Below are 20,732 nucleotides of genomic sequence, written 5' to 3' on the forward strand. Positions count from 1 at the left end.
TGCCGGGGCCGTTGCGCGTTTTTGAAAATCGATAAACACTCGTGCAGTAGGGAATGGCAGAGACAGGCGTATAGTACGGGTTGAGAACGTTTAAACAATTGAAGAGATTATTTCCAAAGCATCCGTGATAATCCAACATGGACGAAGCTAAGAAAATTGCGATTTTTTATATATTACATACGAGACATATTTTTGCTATGACGTGTAATGTTATTAAGAATTATTTAGAGTATTTCTGGATTTCAAAAATGTTGGATGTATAACAACGTTGATCATTATGGGAGTAAATAAGATTATTAAAAATATGTAGTAGTATATATACATACTGTATATGCAGTAGCACAACTTAAATTTTTTAAAAATAATCCGTCCTTGGACATGTAATCTTTAAAAAATTCTTGTTCTTTCCTATGAATTCTGGTAGCCAATTAGAACTCTTAAAAATCTGAACTATGAAGCACAGTAGCGCAAAAATAAATTATTTCTGATACTGTAAAATATCCATGTTTATGTTTGCATTACATGAAGAATCGTTCGCAAAGAAGTATGTACTACGTTTTGCGCTACTCAGACTGTCAGTTCCAAAAATTACTTTTTCTACTTGCACATTTATAAAAAGTCACTACATTTTTGAATAACTCGCATAGAATTTTATGCTGGTAATTGGAATCTAAAAATAATTTCGGTTGAAATTTTAAAGCTCTGCACTCGTCAGGAGCAAAAGTCCTCTGAACGAGAAATACGTGCTATCATTGATATAACTGAAAAGACAAAGCTAATTCCGTATGAACCAGAAGCAAACGAGCCGAATAAAATGAAGCTCGTGTATAAGTTACTTACGTTTCAGTTGCGGCACGGCTTTGCACGTCAGTTTGCATACGAACGGCAATTTAAACGGACTTACGAGAACGCATACAACAAATTTAATACACCGTATGTTGCATAAAAGCGTTCACGTAACTATCTGTTGCAATAATATCGAAATGTGCATGCATGTCGCTACTTAATGTACACAATACGATCTCGCGATTGCGCGGCACTTTAATACACGCTGTGTCCCAAAAGTTTCCAAAAAGACAGAACAAGAATTCTTTATTAAAAATTAATAAGTTTGATTATCAGATATTAAAAATACATTCCTTTGGCGGGTACCCAGCATATGAATTTCGATAATTAATTAAATTAGAAAATATTAATTAAAGACTCCATCAATTTTATCACACACAAGATCGGCATTTCGCTTCCCCATTTTTGGTTTCGCTGTGTTTACAGGATCACGTTTAATTAAATTATAGAATTTTTACTCACGATTAATGTGAAAGACAAGGAGAAATTTCTGAAGTAAATTCGTACATAACGTTTGTCTCGATTCTGAATAATAAATGTTGTGCGCAGCGATCCCGATAAAACGCACACAGCTAATGGAAGAAAGATGTCATTTTTTTCACTGTTCAGTTGTAAGAGAGAGAGTGAGATTTACACGCGTGGTAACAATATTTATTTAAGCGACATTGCTGCTCAAAATGGTATACATAAATTTCAAATTAAAACTGTCAACTACCTGTTAATAACGAGCTACCGGAAGCCGTCATATAATTGCAGGACACATTTTATCACGAATAATGTCGCATCGCGCGAAACAACGGTACGTAACTGCATTACGAGGGAGAAATATCTCAGCGTTATCCTCAAAATATGTCGTAAACTACGTTATAATGCGATATTAAACGTCCGGTGAAGAGCGGGATGTCGCGTGTTTTCCACAGAGAAGGAGAGAAAAAGGGAGAGACTGAGAGTATCCTTAAAACGTTCTGTTCCTCTAACAGGATCTTAATAAGGCGTGAAAACTTTTCAACGTAATGGAATTTCGTGAAACTTTTCACGCGAAACTTCTCATATTAACGCTTCGATTCACGCCAGCGCAAGACAGACTAAATAACACCTCCGCGAGAACGATTGGATAAACAGACTTGTAATGAGATAGACAAATGAAAAGTCGTCGAATACAAGTGGAAACCACTGCCCAAAGTGAACAAGTATGTAAGTGAAATCGCAGCAAAGGCCTATATTAAGGGCATACATATTCCCATGTGGATGGTGAAAAAAAATTTCTACATATTTTTATTATATTGTCTGAAGGGGTTAGACTACCTTGGCCAGGTCAAGAAATATCGCATTTTGGGAATTTATTTCTAAGTGACAGAAACACTTTTATCGATAAAATTTTGTCAATGATGATAGATGATATTTTGTTTCAATTCAGCAAAATAGCGAAGTTACAGATGCTTAAAGTTGTAAAGTGCATAATTTGAAGCGCATGTGGTTTGCAGTTTCACAAAAGCATCATAATGTATACAATAGTGTTACACCCATGATAAACATCACTATGAACGGTAAAAAACGAAAAAGAAGAGCAAGAGAAACTAATACAGAATTACAAGCAAGTGCCATACATACATGAAATTGCACACAGAGATTTAAACGTTTTTCTGCCCGAGCGGTATTCATTGAACTGGTTGTCATGGTATTTTAGGAATGATTTAACCGGTCGTCTTCAAATTTTAAGTACGAGAATTAAATCCATATCTGTAATGCTTTTTCACGAGTTCTAGACAACGAAAAATTTATGGAAAACAATCAACATTTTGTTACATTCAAATTATATTTTTCATGTTCTCTTCTAGTAGTGACTATACTTATGTACATTAAGATTTTCTCGAATTGGTTTGTTTCAATCGACTAAAACGACACCAATCATCGCAGCAACGAAGATAAGATTTTTGTACACGTTGAGGAAACAGAAAATAAATATACAAACGTATGAAATAATTATGTAAAAAAGGTTCTGTGCTTTTTTGGAACATGAGTAAATATATGAGAAAAATTTCAAATTCCATGGTCCAATACATAATCGAGTTTACCTTGAATTCTAAAGACCGTCCAAAAAGGGATACAACAAACTGGAAATAAATTGATTTTTTGAGGACAGACGTGACGGAGTCTGAAATCTCGAAAACGCGGGGGAGTAACTAAATAGATGGATGTACAGCAGACTCGGTATTTCGATTCTACAGGCTGTGCAAAGAATTATGGAAGCGTTCGGTCACTCGACGGACAATCCAATTACCAGCGAGTTGCGAAGCCATAAACTTCGACCTCTGTGGCCGCTAACTATCGAGTAATTATGAATAGTCGAGTGCATATCGCATGTGGAAATCGGAATTGAATTGGTTAGTTGGAAATTCATTTGGAACCAATCATAAGTCCTATCCCTCCATTATCTCCCTCTTTTCATCCCTTTGTTTCTTCGCCCGATCAATCCGTTGCAATCACATACACAGTGATCTAAGAGGAAAGGAAACCTCTAATCGATATGGAGCTTTCCTTTGTTCGTCGTGCACAGCTAGAAATATTAAACTGTAATTTCATACAAAATGAATCATTTCATAGTAACGTGCAATTTTCGGTTCCGGAAGTATAAGGAATATAGTAGACTATTACGTCTAAACTCTCTTTGATATTTCTACTTTAAAAATTCCTTTCATTTTCCAATGTAATTATTAGTAAATGCATGGAAACAAGGGATAGAGATCAATCCCGGGCACACAAATTCACGCACTATTAAACCAAGATACCAAGCTGCTCGTGCTACCGGAACAAAGTACCGATAATTTCTCAGTTACATTTATTCTGCAGGCTTGCGTCAAGTAGATATTCTTTTTTTCAGCTTTCCAAACACTTTGTATCACGAAATTGCTCGATCCTTGAATGATTTGTCCGTGACACTGCACTCGCAGCAATCTCCTAACGAAGATACTCAAATTCCTTCGAGTACAATGGCATCTAGTTCGCGCAAAGCGGAGTCTCCCTGAAGACGTCTCGAATATTCGATGCAATCATGAGGGATACAGTTTCTCGTGATTATAATTAAGCGCTGATAATGTTATATCAGTGTACAGGTTCCTGTGCTGGAGGCATTGCTCATTGAATGAGCGAACAGAGCTCATCGTGGCTGTACGTTACACAAGTACGCCTCGCACGAACACTCTTTATCAATCGTAACGGTGCACAATTAGCAGCTCGGGTACTTAACAATTCACGGAAGACGATATGAAGTCACCAAGGAAACGTTTTGATGGACGTTGACTCATTGTCGTGCTGCATTACTCGAGCAACTTCCCCGGTCTCTGTCTCTATATTCTGTTGTTCCTTCTCTCCTCGAGTCTAAATGTAAGTCGGTGCAGACTCCGAGGAATGCAGATTACCAGCTGATAGGAGAAAAAACGTGCGCGGCCTGGTCAGAGGAGAAACTGAACTGAATGATTAATGTATTTTACACGTTCTTTACGGTGAAAAAAATTACATGATCTCACGAACTGCTCTTTTATCGTTCTAGCAGGCACTAGCATATTGAAATCGTACCGCAACAATCTTTGCTCGTAAATTTATGGTGGACATTTAAAAGAACGTATTTACAGAAAATTCTTAATCAAATCGATCCACGTAATCGCAGCTTATCAAGAGGGATAGCGTCGTTGAAACATCCGCTTCGTTTCATTGGTTAACAAAAATTAGTGTAAATTCCCACTCCTTTTTTAGACTTGAAGCAGAACCTTGAGCATAAAATTCGTGCATATTGTCCTCAGAGTATAAATCTTCGAATAGAATACTGAGTTTTAATTGCTCATTTCCACGAGATGAGAATCATACACCCAAAATAATATGTTGTAATAATCTTTGGTTTATTTTACACTTCAAAGTATGCATTATGTCTGACACATCATGCCCTGAGCTTCTTAAACTAATTAACTTTAGCACATCCAAAAGGAAAGTAAGAAATTTTCTTCTATTAGATCCCAAACTTTTCATATGCTTCTTGTTTTGGGTACATCGATCCTATTACTAGAATATATTATGAAAAACTAAACCTCTTTGGCGGATCCGTCGCGCCTCGTTAATCTAACAAGCAAAGATCCCCAACTCGGAAATTCGAGAAATTATGAAACTGGGGATATGTATAGAATATATAGTATGTATTACGCAATTCTTTTCGCTGCCCAAATTCACTCTAAGGAGGTGAAATTGCCCCCCTGAAAATCCGGTCATTTTTCGAGTTTGTGTTATAACTCGCGAATTATAAGCGATAGAAAAAAAGTTTTCAGGCAAATGTTACTTCTCTTAATTAGGACTATCATTTGGTAATACATATCTGTGAATATTATATCCGCTACATATCCTCAAATAATTTTTTGCATTTCCGGGTTGGGAATCTTCCTTTGTGAGCAATGGTTGCAAACTAATGTAACCCTTCGTAAAGATTTTTCCGATTTATATCTTAATAAAGAAATAGATTATTAATACACTAATAAATTGCAGTAAAAAAGAAAATACTTAACTTAAAAAAAATATAATATTGCTCCCGCCTTTTGAACCGATACAGCGCTACTGACAATTAGTTCCCCTTTAACCTACTCACATCAAATTCAACTCGGCTGAATCGCTACAATTGCAACGATGCTCTCGAAGTTCAAGTGCATAGCTACCACTTTTTTACGCCTCGACGCGTTGTATCTATTACATACGCGGCCCTGGTAATGAAACAATTTAACACGTCGACAGAACGTGAAGGAATTCGCCGTTGGAGAGCAGCCACGATTCTCTTGTCGCGGGCAGCGCACGTACTTACACGCGCCATCTTTTTTTCACTGTCGATGAGCTTATCGTTCAAGCAATCCCATTATGTAACCTCCAGACGTCGAAGGCAAGCCAGAAACTAATAAGGACTCACCTATTACGTCTATGTGTTCTTAATGAGGCGTTTCGCGCGCGCGCGCGCAAGTGGAGAACGCGGAAAAGTACGATGGAACGGACGGGAGCTACGAGCGGCCATTAAACAAGAACGCATCGGATTAAATCGATGCATCGGTCGTTTAGCAAATTATGTGGATCGCTTCGGCTTACAGCGTAATCGCGTATCAGGTTCGGCCGGATGAATTTTTAAAATTCAATTCACGTGTTTCAATTGCGATGGAATACGATACCGCGCCAGTTCTGCGGCGGATTTGTACGTACCTGCGTTTTTAATGCCTGTGGATTTTGTGCATCAACGTTTTCCAGCTAGAATCATCGCAGCTTTGTACTTATCTACCACTCCTGTCTCACTTTCGTCTAAGTAGGTACCATTTTTTTTTTATTTTCTTAAGAAACGCAGTTTCTTACGTTTTCATACAAGGGCGGGAGAGGGAGTCAGGTAGCATTTTAGGTAATATTTTTTAACCTAATTTTCAATAAGAGTAGCCTAGAAAAATGATGTTTCTTCGCACACACGAAACCTTTAACGTCTTTATTCGCCACAAAATTACATAAATAATTAAGTGAAAATGGGCGAAATTCAGCATACCTGCTGTTTTGCAACCTAACCCCAAAACATTATCTAGCAGATATGTATAAAGCTAGCGAGACAACAGGAGAGCGAGAGAGAGAGAACCGAAAGACAAGGGAAGTTACGGATAGTGGACGAAAATAAAAGAGCGGGCAGCACATTTAAAAGCAGAGATAGAGGACAGAGAACGAATTTCAAAAGGAAGAGAAGTATAGTAGAAACAGGATAGGTAGGAGAAAGATGCCGTAAATTTAATATTTCAATAACACTTATCATCTGTATACATATGTACAAAATGAGACACTTGAAAAGTATTCATTTTTCGAAATGTACATTGGCATCACCAGTGGCACTAAAAAACTTCCTAAAACTACCTAAACATTACAACCTACAAACTATGCCTATTAAATTTTTTTTTTAACTATTTACCGCTAAAAAATAATGACAAACGGTGGGAGAAGTGGTCAACACGAAACTATCCCCGCTGTAAAATCCCAAGTTCAATCGTAATCTAACAGCCCCATAGATAGGGATCCGCTCTAGCGATTCTGTTACCTCTCTCTGCCCACCTTGGTTTATTAATCACCGTGCAGCACTCGGAGGCTATACCAACAGACAGCATAGGTATCTCTATCGAACCCTGAAGTTCATTGTACCCCGTTCCTGGTGTGTATTACGCCACACCGTTGTCGCAAGGAAAAAAACGTGTCAGCGTAGAGCCGGTCGCATTCCAAGATGCGAGTTGGCAAAGGCAAAGAAGTGGAACGACTTCCAATTATCGACAACCTCCAGGCGGAAGTGTGCACGTTGAAGGACTTCGTCGCGGATAGAAGCGAATCATCGTGTAGGGGACTCGCTTCTTCGCGATGCACCTTCCGCTGGATTGATAGAGCTCCATGCGCGCATGTGTACTTACGTGTGCGCGTCCGTGTACGTGTGGCTTCTTCTGCTTCCTCGACTTGGCAATGGTAACGAGCGTAACGAGGACGAGATAGGGAGAGATGCAGAGAGATGTCCTCTCACGGTCAACCGTGACTCCTTTCAAGCGAGCCAGCATATGCACTTCCTACCGTACGCACGTGCATTATGTACGATGCATAACTGAAAATGCATTTCATTATGATAATTCTTTTTTATTGTTCGCCCAGCGCTGACAAAATGTAATATGCATGAAGCATGCTCGGTGGCTTCGACGAGCGCATTAAATGGTCGGTGTGTACCATTCTACTGGAAGTATAGTGACCCGTAAGGTTGCCATCGTTTAAAGACGAGTTTCTTTCTGACCTTGTGTACTGTTCCTGTTCGCTCTTCTCGTTTCACCTCGTCGTGTAATGGTAGTTTTGGTATGCTTCGGTTGCTTTAAGAGACTCGAACGAACACATTCGTAGGTTGTGTGATAATATCGCATTCATAACAACATGATGGCCACATGGGAGAAACATGATAAATCGCATTTTTAATTGTTTATAGGGCAGAAATTTTTAAGTTCAAAACACTCTCAATCAATCCCATATTATCAAAACTGTGTTTCTAATTTTTTTTTTTTAATTTATTCATTTTTATTTGGCTTTGGAATTGAATGTGTTTTTTGCTAGCCTCTGGAACATTTAAAATATATTTATTCTTTTACCATTAGTTATTCCCTTGGTTTTTACAAAACTCTCTCAAAAATATTTACATACATTTTATAATATTATTATTGCTGTCATTATTCCTCTTTGTCAAGAAACTCTATTGTCCTAATCCACAACTACGCGTGAACAGTTCCCACTATAAAAAAGATTAACTAATTACACGGCATCCTATCTGAAAAAGGTCATTATTCCTCTCCCCTGCTAAATGATAAAACGTACTCACGACTTATCTCCACGAAAACGTGACCCAGGACTCCAAGAAACGGCCAAACGTTTCGCACCGCCTTCTACGAGTTAATTCACAAAATGCAAATTGCTTCTTACCCCAGTAGGGGTTTATCCATACCTTCGGTAAACAGGGTATAAGTTGTAATTTCCGCGAGTTGCTTGAAACCTTAATACCCTAATTAACGAGTCGTTCGCGGCTAACTATAGCAGTTACATAAGTAGTTCCATATTCGCGTAACGTAACATGTTTTTTACACGACCAACGAATCCCGGGACAACCGAGGACCGTAATATCCCCGAATACACGTAAGTGTCCGAATGTTGCGCAACACAGGTGCTGCAGACGCATTTTGCAACAGTGAGTACTTCCAAGTTATTACGTCTTTGGCATCAAGTAGGTACTCGCGGGTACGTGTTCTCGCGCGCTATTTCGATTTCAAGTTTCATAATGCTCTGGAGCGCATTGTCGACGTCGTTTTTACCTCAACCTTTACCTCTCCTCCTCCTTCTCCCCTCTCACGCCTCTCGCGCTTACTTTTCCTTCTCCTCTCTCGCTTGTCAACTTGCATAAACGTATCCTTGCTCCCGCTCCGACAGAAAGTGGAACTTTGCAACGGATGCAAACGGTTCACCCGCTTACCACCCCCGAGATTTCATATTTTCTGCAGCGCCCCCGGTGCACGCTGACGAGAACATAATTTTCCCTGGCCATCCATTCGCGCTGTGCCACTTTCGTGGCCGCGGGACCACGCAATCGCCGCCGTTCGATCGACTTTGATGACGTTGAAAAACGGATCGTGCTACGCTTATTCGCCGATATCTGTAATATACTGCTCGTTATGGTTGATGACTTGATAGTGGTCGTTTTTTCTTCGGATCAAGTCCAGAGCTTAAGGCGGCCCGTACTCGTTGTCGCTCATGAAAAAGTGGTTCTGTACTCGCGCTTTATCGGGGATAATAACGGTGCCAATTTAGAAAACCAGTTAAGTGATATTTATCGACCGTGTCTGCTACCGTTTGGCTCTAAATAAAGATCAGAACTGCGCAGTAGCGAATAAGCTCGTAGAGGAAATAATGACAGTGGTTCGTAATGAAACCTGTCACGACGAATTTCGTTGAGTAGCGTACGTACCCAATTGATTTTCAAAGTCATTCTCTTCGAGACCATGCCGCGGCGGCAAAAGAAGTTTAGCCTATGTGTTTTAGATATTCCGAAACAGCGATTCATTTTTTACTGCAGCACGGACTTCTGTTTGCTATTATGCAAGGTGTTCGTCAATAGATACTTATTGTTAGTATGAAGTGGATGATTCTACGTGACAAAATAAGACGAAAATCAAGAGTAATGAAATTGCGGCAAAGGCTTCGTTTCTTAGTTATTAACCCTCAGGGACACGGGCCACGAATAGTTACGCTAATTGTAAGACACGCATGGCGTAATGCTAAAAGGCAGTAAACTTTTTGTTTATCTTTTGATTCAATAAATTTCTAATCCTAATAGTAGATAATTGGGATGACAAAAAACAGATTTCAACTAAAACAAATAAAAATAAAACTAACAAAAAGCACTAACAGAAATCCAGGCATACGGTAAATAACCACTACGTAAACAAAAGACCATCAAAATGGAAAATAACGGACCATTTCGACGCGGCGGCGGGTACGCGGGTCCGTGTCCCTGAGGGTTAATTCTAAAAAAATCGGGTGAGAACGAAGTTAGAACAGAAAACAAAGAGGCATTTATCAATGCTGCTATCAATGCGTCTTTGTTTCTTGGTGGTTCAGGAATTGAATGGTTTCAAGGACATAATTTGACGTCAGCTTTTTTGTAGATGGACGCGTAAAGGGCAGGCGAAAATCGACTTTAATCGATGCAGCTAATTAGTAACTATAAAAATGTATTAAAGTATTCATTCCAAGAAGCCATTAGTTTCGCACATATTTTAGTTTTAGTATTGCGGAATGACATTAATAATACGATATTTACCTCCTTAAAGTTTATGTTCACGCGTACTAGTTTTACGGAAATTTAGTACCTATACCTAACTTCGCAATATTAAAATTCAAATTGTCCTTTGCACTAATGGCTTTTCGATAGGAATAGTAATACTTTTTTTGTAGTGAATGGTGAACTGTAACTCCCTTTAAAATAGAAATCAATATATTGAAATTAAATTATATCACCCTAAAAACCATTCAATTTTCGTTTGAAATACTGTCTGCACCATTAGCAATTTCGAAGAAATTTGCGGAGGTCGATTTCAATAGGACACCCTATATATTACGAGACATTATATATGTATTCCCTTGATTTTGCATAGTGTTCTTCGTGAAAGTCAGGGGCACACTGTTCTGTCACTCATTTTTCATAAAAATTCCTGACACTCCTCGCAGATGATCTCAAAATTTGTATAGGCATGAAGCGTTTCGAAGTGAAGAATACAACTCTAAATTTATGAAAAACTAACTAACAAGGAAAATTGACTTAGCGGCTTTAGTTAAAGAATATACGCATAAATAATAACTTCCACCAAAATCCAGCGCACCGCAACAGTATCAATGATTCTCTGGGAAAAAGGAACACACGGTCAGTGAAGTCAGCTTGTCGGCAGCAATGTTCATCTCACACGTCTCGGGATTGCGTGTACCGCGAGTAGTATGCATATTTATCCTCAAGGAAACCAGGCAACGTTTGTAGTTGGTAAATGCCACCGGACGAGATTTACACGCGTAGGTCATGTGCGCTATGAATCACGCGCGATTACGGAAAACTTGTTTCTTCAAGTATCCCAAAGTAGGAAGGCTACCCTGCTGTCTCTGATCTCAGATATACCTGTTCATTGCGTATTCATCGGACGTAGAGTTGCGTGTGTTATAGATTGTCTTGGCGCAGCTCTTCCCACAGAGACAAATACTTCGTTGCATAATTATTCGATGCGATTATCTTAACATCGAATCGTGTTTTCCATGCAAATGGCATGCACTTATCGTTGATCATCTACTGCAGCAGATTTAATACTAAAGACCATAATACTACGCATAGTAGCAGATTCATTAACCCTTCGTTGACACTCTGGGTGTGAGCCACCCATAAGCCGATTTTGACGCTCTGTACCTTCTATATGTAAAATAAATACCTTTTTTCCAAAGCCGACTTACAAACTATTTTTTCTCTCAAAATATTATATCTGAACAATAACTTTGTAGATTTTTAGCTTCTCATATTGGAATTTGTAAAAGTTAAAATTTTTGGAAGATTTTCTTCGTGTTTTCTCGACACATGGTAATTTAGATTTTTTTTTACAAAAACTGTGATGAAATTTCAATCACAAAACTATTGGAATACATTCTACAGAGCTTAAAATTGACCCATGATTTTTTTCATAACAATTGGATTCTTCAGATAAGAATGGCAGTCGTTCAAAAATTGTTCCGGGTGTGAGCCACCCAGGTATATCAAAGTTGATCGCAAAAGGAGGTGTGATGGTACAGGTGCTGTGTCCATTTTGACAAAAAACGTAATTTGTACAAATGCAAAAACAAGATTTCGTAAAATTCTTGGTTTCTTAAAAAAGTGGAGCTGACAAGTAATAATTAAAATAAATAGCTTGATATATTTAGGAGTTGTTGATATACGTGCTGTAGGAATTAATACTGATTCCCTTAAATTGAAACTCAATGTAATGATTAATACATATTGTATTCCATAGAAGATCATGTACACACTCGTCATCCAGCAGAAATGATATTCTTAATGTTAATTCGAATTATTGAGAAAAAATGTATTTCATGAACAGCACGCGATATTGTTTCTAGAAACCAAAATTGAATGCAATAATTGAAATCTTTCGTGTAATGAAAAGTTTTCTCCCCCTTTATATTTTTGTACGAGTTACCGATATTCTAAATTCTAATTCCAAATATTGAAGGCAGCATATTTTTGCAAACAAGAGGCTGCACTTTGAACCCTTCCAAGGTGCACTTTTCTCGTAAAAAAATTGAATTTCGAATAAAATTTGCGTTCCATAGAAAGTTACCCGATGCCCTGTATCTGAAAAAGGCCAACGCTATTCACAAGTTTAATTTATTTCGTGAATTACAAACAAACGTATTACTATCCTCGCGAGAACTTCGTGAAATAACTGACATCAGTCCGTGTTACAAAAGGTCATATGACACTCGAATCCCGCACGATTTCACATTTTCAAGTTCTAATCACAACAGTCCATAAAACTGGGTTTTCTGCGGGCGCAGAATTAAATTTTTTTAAACTTTTCGAGGTGCATCTTTCCCCAAAAAAACCGCGCGGTAATTGATATTCATTGAATAAAAAACAATTTGCACGCTCGTTGTAAAACATTGCTGCAGCGTACATGCTATCACGCAGCGGTCGGGCGTGTTAAATGAATTGCAAAAGTGTTGACGATGGATGGCCAAATTTTTATCGGTCTACAAAAACAAAGGAAAAAAGTTCAGCAACTTCGCCTGAACCAAAAAAAATAAATATTTAAATGGGAACAATTTCGCAGCGACGCGCCCATCGAGTTTCTTTTATACCATTTTCGGCTCAATTTCATTCACCGGATATAAAAATTTTTCTGTCATATACTATTAACGATTCACGAAAATAGGACACTATATATTTCTATCTGTCTTGGACACGGATAATACGTGAAAATAAAAGCAAGTCAGCAAAGTTAACATGCTGCTTAGATAGTTTCTGATCGACTAAACAAAACATGGCGGTTCAATAATGAGCAAGGTAAATTTACAGAGCAGGGCAGAGTACTTAAAATAACGCAAGTTCCACTTATTATCATTATATATTCGCATCGATTTCCATAAAGCCTTCTATGCGCCGTTCGTTGCACTCTACGATTTCCTGCAGTTGGCAATCGCAACGACTTGATACACTGCGGTATAAATTCAATGGAAATATCCGGTGGCTCTACCCCTGCATACGTATAACACCTCCCGCGCCACCCCTATTCGAGCCGATGATATTTCGCGTCTTTACACGCGGATCAACTTTATCTCTTTATTGGAGACTCTAAGCAAGCCGCGGAGCAGGACGAGCCGCAGTAAAAGCTGATACAAAAGATTGAAATAGAAGTATCGAATAAAATGGCGAAATGGTGGAAATGACAAACGGAAGCTTCGTAAAACGTAAACGTGACAAACATCGTGGAAAGTATCAGGACAGAGGAACTTTAGAAAGCAGATACGTACGCTCACAGCAGTGGAGATTATTATTAATTATTAAGTGCACTAGGGGGATGTTTTGTAGTGCAATATGTACAAGGAATTTTTAAATCTGTATTTTTAAAAAAGTTTTTGAAAAATTAAAATTGTATGTGAATGTTATTAATGAAATTATTCCTGAGATTTTTTATACAGGTTTTTCCCTATTAGAAGAAAAACTGCTCCTGACCCTATTCCAAATCCACCGAATTTACCACAGATGGAATTTTTTCAAATCTTGCACATTAATAGGTCCATAAGCAAAATACATCGGCGCATATAATGTAAATGCATAATAACGCAGATGAAAAATAGATGCGAGTTAGAGCTACTAAAAATCACTCGTTTCTAATTACATTTTCATTTCACGTAAACTCTAGCCGTTGTATTGATATTATTTCTTGATAATGATTAGTTTTGCCAGTCAGTAGGAATATTATATAATCAACCGTAACGAAAAAACAATAGGGTAAAATCGCCGAAGATAGTTGTATTTATTAGATATTTCATATTTCCTCGAAAACGTTTAAGTGTCCAGAGTGTTATGAGCGGTTGTGTATATTTGGGACACCTTGTATAGCTTAAACGGCGGAGGGTGCAGAGTGGAGGAGGCATAAATTCACGGATCGTCTTTTTATCAACGGCCAAACAGAATCGGAAGGGTGCACAGGGGCGTCATTATCGTCCGCTTAATTGCCGGCTATTAATTCAAGTGATTGTGTCAATGGTTATAGCTCCAAGCGCACTAAGAGGTTCATCCTAATATTGGCGCAGGCCACTGTCACCGAGAACCCATATCGGCCCGCTACGCGCATGTACCCCCTTGCACGCCGCTAGCATCTCGTAGTTACGTCGATGCTTTGCCATAATTACTATAATTACCTGGTGTCCAGAGCCCAGACGGTACACGTTGGAATGACCGAATTGATAACCGCTACCCCAATTAAGCTCGCCACGCTCGAGGTGAAGTTTAACGAATCCCGCGAAATCAGCAAACGCGCGTTTATACGCGTCGCGATTTCGTTCTGTGCCACCAGATCACGACGTCGTTGCACTAACTTTTTTCAACCGAGGAGCGTTCAAAGAAAGTTCAATCTGACATGTTAAAACTGATTTTTTTACATGCCTGTATAATTAACTGAATACTAGACTCTAACAAGCATTGTGCAATTATTATGTTGGCATTACTTACCTTTTCTGGCAACTCCACAATCTCCAGGATACAAATTGATATAATTATTTCTAATAGAACTCTCTTATTTATATTATTATTCGCATTTTAAATTTTCTTTCGACCGCTACTGTATACATACATTTTACATTAAAACCATCCCCATCGATCACCCTCACCCAGAATGGTTTCACCCAGGGGGTCACAAAAAGTACCTCCCACCTCAACGTCACCCAGACGGTGTGAAAATTTCGGAGAAACGGGTTAGACGCGCAAAAATCCTCAGCGGCCAGTCCATCAGCCGCGTCTTTTTATTCCGTATTACCGTGCTATTGCGCGAAAGCACGAGCACGAAGCTATTCAGATTGTTCAGACACGTCGTTCCGGCAAATGTAGTACGGTATGCCAAAACTCGTCGATGCAGTCTCGGGTACGACGGAGAGGGTCGGGGTGAAAAAAATGTGGGAGAAGGGAAATATCAGTTTTTGCACAGAGCCAGGACCTCCATGGAAAAGAAATGGAATTTTGCCAAGCCCTGAGCCGCGGTAGAAATGCCGCCGTCTATTTTATTCTGCAGTCAATGGCACTCGGCACCTACTCGCCCCCCCGGTAGCTCCTACACCCTGTTTCACTTTTTGCAGGCATCATATTAAACCTGCCTAATGCCACTTGAGAAAGAGTGGAGGAGAGGAGAGTAAAAAAAAACCGCGTCCGATAAATCGATGCGGCTCAAATTTCTCAAGGGAGCGGACACACGCGCGCGCGCCCTCGTGTGTGCACACGAAAAGCGATGAGGGAAAAAGGGGATACGCGACGGCGGGCAGTGTTAAAGTACCATCGAACGTCCATTCGCGTGATGTTTGTAACATTTGAGATAGTACACTGAGAGATTCACCGACTAAACGTTCCCACGAGCAGACGAGAACGATATGCCCACAGTGGCACCTCGGTTATTTGAACGGCGCGCACCTACGACGTGTTTTGTTTTTTGAAATGCCCTTGAAAGTCTTGAAACCCACACGTTGACGCCATTCGCTGTTGCGTTCCCGCGGATAGAGGTACATGCCGCACATGTCACGAAAAATTTGTGTTGGTAAAGCGGTGGTGGTAAAGGTAATCGGCGAACCACGTGAACTGTTACGTAATGATTTCAATCTAACTTCGTAAGTAGATAGAAAAGGAAAAAATACTTCACTCGCGTTTGCTTTTTCTGCGTAGTTGCTACTTTACAGTTTACGAGATATTCAACAATGGGAATGGTGTTGTACTGGCTACTTTAATTCAATGCATTCGAGGTCAAACCAGAGTTGGCCGTTTTCAGATCCTTTGAAATAATATTATTTTAAAATCAGTTTTGAAGGTTATTTGAGAAATAATCAATTTGTGAAATAGGAGAAAAAATAAATATATTTATTTGTCATTTTACGAAATAAATTAGTCGTTATTTGACGGTGCCATTTTTATTTTTTATTCGAGCCGCAAACTGTTTCGAGCAAGACGAGTTACTCAACCCAGTGTAAGAATTGCATTAAACCATATTATTATGTTATAAAGCTATGCATTAATACGTAAAAACGTATAAGAAAATATCAATCTAAACAATTTTAAAAAACTATAATAAAGTATGCTTACTAAATCATGAAATAGTCTCCGAGTTCATTTGCTTGGTCATCGTCATGTGTAACAGAAACTACAGAAGAATTTTCACCATCAGTTAACTCACAGTTCATTTTTTTCTACATTCAATGGTACCTGTAACTCAATTTCAGCAAATTGTGGAACTGCCTCCTTCTTGCAGCAAAGTCTTCAAATGCTTCCACGCCAATAATGGAATCTACAAATGCCTCGGCAAAGTATAAAAAATCTGCAGAAAATCATATTATCTAGGTGTGATGTAATTTAATATTCCACTACAAAATGCAAGTGTGCTCATCCCAGTAATTGCATTATACAGTAATGACGATTTGTAGACCTTTCATTTCAGTAATGCCCTTGGGAAGCACTTTATTGGTTAGGAACGAAGGAAATTATCCCCCAGGTTTCCTCCTCAAAGGTCCCTGTTTTATTAAATTTGTAAGTAGAAAAATACCGCGAGTGCTCGGCGCGGAATTAATTTCCTTGCGATTTAATGACACAACGGAGAGGTCCCGTTTCAATTACAAAAGTAAATCTACGGTGGTAGGGGCGATACGACTAAATTCGCCCCGCGTGGCAAGAACGAAACCCCCGCGGGGTAGGTTTCAATAAGGGAGGCAGTGTCTCGTCGCCGTCGCCGTCGACGTCTGTCAAAACATTTCATCCGGTGGCAGCGATCTCGACGATTTTTCATCATCGAAAGCCGACGGGGCGCGGATTTCCCCGAGACACTGTTAGACTGTGCACGTCTTCCGCGTGGAGGGGCTCCGGGAAAGGCGGGAATTAGATTGACTCGAATTGACTCCCGCGTTTCGCGTGCGTCAATATAAATTGACGACGAACAAATTGGATAATCGCCAGGAGTGTGCGAGAAAAACCCTCTCGCGCTTAAGCCTGAAGAGGGCGGTCCTCGGCGGGGATTCACCCTCTGCTTCCCTGATCTCGCGTTGCTTAATCGCGCCACTGCGATCAATTCCTTTGATGGGATCCGGGCGGTGCGATCAGACAAACGCACTTAAATCAATCCTTTGAGGTATTTTACTCATCCGCATGGATGCAGAGTCTTAATAGCGACTCTGTGAATTACACGTTACTTATTGGGAATACGATTAATTATTGGATACGCTAGAACCTAGATACTCGAAACGTTGTTGGTAATGGGAAATTTGAATTTATGAAACTTGAAACGATTCTTGCTGGATTCCCAGTTGCATTCATGAGGAAGACTTCGTGTAATAGGTCTAGCTTTAACCGAAGGACACCAGTTTCGCAAAAACATGGAGGCAGTGGTTTGTAAAATTTAATGTACAGGGTGACGCAGTAACTGTTGCCAGCTTCGATATCTTTAAAACTATGGAAACAGGAGCCAGCATGACAAAAGATACATAGTGTAGAAGTAGTCTACATATGGTGTTAACTTCGTTTTGGAAGGTGGCGCTTTGGAGACCTGAAGATTATTTCTGTTTTTTTTTTTTAAATAGAATTAACGAGTATAACGACCTGTAGCATGAGGTCATTCAAAGTTAATGAAGGTGAATTACAACGTAAATATTTTATATTAATGACCAGATGAAAGTGAAAGAGACTTACACTTACAGAAGGCGTTCGTAAAGGTTGCCTTTGGTATCAATGTCACTGCTGTAACCTTGTGCATACCTACTTACTCTAATATCTTTCAAGCAGGGCGTATTGTACCTACCCACAAATGTCTGTACGTAAGCTATTACATTGCTAGGTTTTTCGCATAAGAAGTGCAGCTATCGTAAGTCAGCAGGTAGAAGGTTATAATACCGTAGCACTTTAATAGACATAAAGGTGCCCCTGAATGGCCTTGCATCATAAAACATTGTATTTGTCTTAAAAACCGCTATTAAAGAATACAAAAAATGTAGCATGCCATTTAAAAAACAAAGATATCATTCAGAATTCTGAAGCACCTGTAAAAAAAAAGGTATTCTAATATAATATAAGTTTATATTATAGTTAATATTAAAACTTGTAGTTAGTATCAGTCCAGTTCTTATTGTTTTGAAGATACTGAAGGTGGTATATAATAATTCCTGTTTCAATGTGGGTATGTACTTATGTACCTATATTAGTGGAATTACATAGTAATATTATTTTCAAGGCTGTTTTAAACCATTAGCCTTGCAATTTAGCCATATCGATGATTGCAGGTAAATGTTTGTTTGCAGGGAGATTACATAGTTGCAGTTCTGTAGTACAATTTTTTTTAAACACGGCGTATATACGACCAACTTTTGAAATAAAGAATTTGTAACATTTCCACAAAAATACTGCATTTAAGATTTGTTGAAATATCTCACTTTTATTATGTAGGAGTAGATAACCCTTCTTAATTAACGAAAAGATAAATAATGAGAATATTTCTGATTCTGAATCGCTCGGTCAATAGATTTCCCCTTGATGAATGAATAGATTCTTGAATTGAACGGAAGCGTAGGAATATCCAAGAAAGGTTGTAGAATTATTTAGTACTAATTTCCAGAAAGTATCATAAATTTTAATTTTGCTTCCAGTATGCGGCGATCAATACCATCCCATTAAAAAACCAATCATTGAAGTTTAAATGCATACATGCAAAGAAATGATGAATTGAATTTTTAAGGATATAAAAAGAAAATATTTTACACTGCTAAAATAAAATGTTCTTCTTTAAATCATTTTGTATTCTTTGAGATATTAACAGACGTAAATTAATATATGAATATTTTATTAAATAACTTATAGGTGAAAATAAACAATTTATTGTCTGTTATCACAGACATTTTATTGTCTATTATTTTTAAAATTATTCATACAACCAACAGCTTGTTTAGGCAAAAATAAAAGGGTAGTAATAACGAGGGATCATAACATACATCTTGCAAATTATTTCTTATTTCACATATTCCATTATTATTGATTATTACTTATTTAGTATTTAACACGATATCAAAACCTGAATAAAAGCAGTACAATTAAATCTATTATACACCTGGTACTATCAGATTTTTATACCCCCATTTACAAACAGAACATTTTCATAATGATTAATCTCGAATTACACTAATTTATAATCACTAGTTTCATTAAAACACACAGGCACAATACAAACAAACGTGTTAAATTTCAAAATCAAACTAAATAATTAAATAATAATATCAACGTTCCCCATACTTCGGAATCTGAGAACCCTATGGCACCTTTTGGCAATTAAAGCTTATAATGATAATTTCCAATAATAATTTTCGATCATTTTCATCCGTATCATATCCCAGCTCACATATATCGTCGCAAGATTTTCAAAAACTCTGTCATTTTTTAGGAAATAAGCAACTTAGCGAGCGGTATGATATACAAACATCAGATTCTACAGACGTGGGAAAATTCGATCGATCATTCGGATAAGTATGACTCGTCTGTCGACTTTAGATTTACATGCGCCCCTTTGACACTTTGCAAATGATGACATCACGCGGTGTACTATTTTCTTTTTAATCCTCGCCGACGTGCTGCTGCTTATCGATTACCGATTGAATTTGTCCATGCGTGTCAAGCATGCCGTACAGAAGAGAAGCACAGAATCCCGCATTTCCTGTTTGACAGCGAGCACGGCAGCGGATTCAGTGGCGTGGCACTAAAAGGACTCGACGATAAATCACTTGAGCAAATTCCTTGCAAAGCACTAAGTGCCGTGTGGCATTTGAAAGGATCGCACGTACGGGCTGCAACGCCGAGCAAGAATAATTATAAGGTTGCATTCGTTGATTCCGTCTTTTTTCAGCAGCCCTTCTAGAATTCTCGTGTTCAGTGCACGGTATATCCGCTTTGGCTGTATACGCGCGATTGTTTCTCAAACTGCCGAGGAAGCAGCAGAAATTATTTAACTTGAAGGGAGACATGCAATATTAAACTTGAAATTTTGTGAGATTATTACTATAAAATCGTTTATAATTTGTAAGGAAGTGTTTCCTGCGGTAATCACACTTTGATTTGTTCTGATTGCTAAATATGCTTATGTATACAACAACCCAAATGCATAACAAAATTTTCTATTTTTTGCATTAATAGTGAAGAAAAGAATTGAATTTGTAGAAAACACTGTATGTGCCCACCTATTACTAGTTCTAAATAAAACTGAATGTGCCACCTTATACTTGTAGAGAAAACTGAATGTGCCATTCATTTAAATTTGCATGTACTGTAAGTGCCAATCCTATTTGTCCCTAGCTAATTAGCTCTCATATTGTTTTCTACAGAAATGGCGGTGGTCGCACCAACGCGGTCACCTTTTAGCATTATTGGTAACTTATTTGCAAAGGGAAATGACATACAATTTTTATATCTACTATAGGATTATCATTGGCGCGTAGAACATTTTCCGATAATTTTTTTTTTCAATTTTGGCACTGACAGTGTTTTATATACATAGACTCTG

At 38.4% G+C, this 20,732-nt stretch overlaps 1 protein-coding gene across 1 annotated transcript in view; it reads left to right on the plus strand.

Annotated features, from left to right (window-relative positions):
* The window catches only part of LOC143367337 (icarapin-like), a 59,262-nt gene that overhangs the window by 13,523 nt on the left and 25,007 nt on the right, over positions 1 to 20,732 (plus strand). The window lies entirely within an intron of this gene.

The sequence above is a fragment of the Andrena cerasifolii genome, chromosome 3 (genome assembly GCF_050908995.1).
Source record: "Andrena cerasifolii isolate SP2316 chromosome 3, iyAndCera1_principal, whole genome shotgun sequence".
Classification (NCBI taxonomy): domain Eukaryota; kingdom Metazoa; phylum Arthropoda; class Insecta; order Hymenoptera; family Andrenidae; genus Andrena; species Andrena cerasifolii.